This window comes from Hipposideros armiger, unplaced genomic scaffold, assembly GCF_001890085.2.
Source record: "Hipposideros armiger isolate ML-2016 unplaced genomic scaffold, ASM189008v1 scaffold_695, whole genome shotgun sequence".
In the NCBI taxonomy this organism is placed as follows: domain Eukaryota; kingdom Metazoa; phylum Chordata; class Mammalia; order Chiroptera; family Hipposideridae; genus Hipposideros; species Hipposideros armiger.
In genome coordinates this window covers 854,994-856,647 of record NW_017732045.1, presented here as the reverse complement: position 1 = coordinate 856,647, position 1,654 = coordinate 854,994, and positions in this window count along the sequence as shown.

Here is a 1,654-nt window from a genome sequence, read left to right as displayed (position 1 = left end):
TGGGGATGTAATATATAGCATGGAATATAGTCAATAATATTATAAGAGCATAGTATTGTGTCAAATGGTTGCTGGGCTTATGGTGATCACTTCTTTAAGTATATACATGTTGAATAACTATCGTGTACCCCTGAAACTAATATAATATTGTATGTTAGCTATATTTCTAATAAAAATCTTAAAAATAAAATGCATGCTTCAGTGGTTCTTAGTATAGTCAGAGTTGTGCAACCATGACCACAGTCAATTCTAGGAAATTTGTATCACCCCCAAAAGACAACCTGGAACCATTAGTCACTCCTCATTTCCTCCCAAAGTCTCCAGCCCTAGGCACCCACTAAACTACTTCCTATCTCAAGGTTCCCTGTCCTGGACTTTTCATATAAATGGAGCCGTACAATATGTGGTCGTTCTTGACTGGTTCCTTCTACATTTTCATGTAAACTGACAAGATCAGCTTTGAAATCAACACTCCCCCAAGAGAAGAACTATGGAACTTTTTCAACAAATCTTAAAAATCACAAGAACTTCTGTTTATTATTATATTAGCACAACAGCACACATAAGTTAATACTTAGAATGGAGTGCTCATTGTGTGTCAGTAACCATGCTGGATTCTTTACACAGATCTCATTGAATCCTCACAATCACCGATCGTTACTCCTATTTACACCCGAGAAATCTGTAGGTCAGTGAGGTTTGGTCATTTGCCCACAGTCATCCCCCTACAAAGTGGCACAGTTGAGAGCGGAACCAGGGTCCATGTGCACTACAACCTAGTGTATAGCTCCTGTTTATCCCAAAGCCATGAGATTCCATCTGATCTCATCTTTCAGTCACAGTTCTTAATTACAAAACAGCAGTCCCGACTCTAGCTGGATTAAGCAGAAAAGGGATTTATGAAAGGACACTGGAACTTTTGGGAGGGCTGGAGAAAGTGGCTCAAGGTTATTCCCAGGAAAAATGCCTAAAACCACGCCAAAGAACTGGCCTGATGAGAAAAACCAAGCTGCTGTGGCCACCGTGCACTACAGGCCAGGAACTTCACTGTCACTGCCACTGCCATTGACCCCACTTCTGTGCCAGGTGCTCCCCCTGGCAGCCACTGCCTTCCTGCACCAGCTAGAGAGCCATTGAGAGCCATTGCCTCCCATGCCTCATTCTGAACCCAAGTCTCCCAAGGACAAGTCTTCTTGGCAGAGCCTCAGTAACATGCCTATTTCTGAGCATATTTAAGAAAATTAATAATTTTCTCACCTGCTAAGACCAACTTTAAATGTCTGACTTCTGGGCCGGCCGAGTGGCGTGTTGGTTAGAAGTTGGCTTGGGATGCCAGCTCTGAGCATCAGGGCTCTGGTTCAGATCCCACATGAGGGCCAGTGATGCTGCGCCCTCTACAGCTAAGATGGTGAACAACAGCTCGACCTGGAGCCGGGCTGCCGAGTCGATGGCGACGGTAGGCTGCAATGGGGCTGGCTGGCAGCTGGCGTTAGCTTTCGTGAGCTGCCATGAGCCGCCATGAGCGGCCGTCCAATGGCCAGCGAGCAACTGCCTCACCTGGGAAGAGTGCAATGATAATACCAACATGGGCCAGTGAAGCGACGTCCTCCACAACTAGACTGAAGAACAAAAAGACAGCAACTTGTCTGTTCCC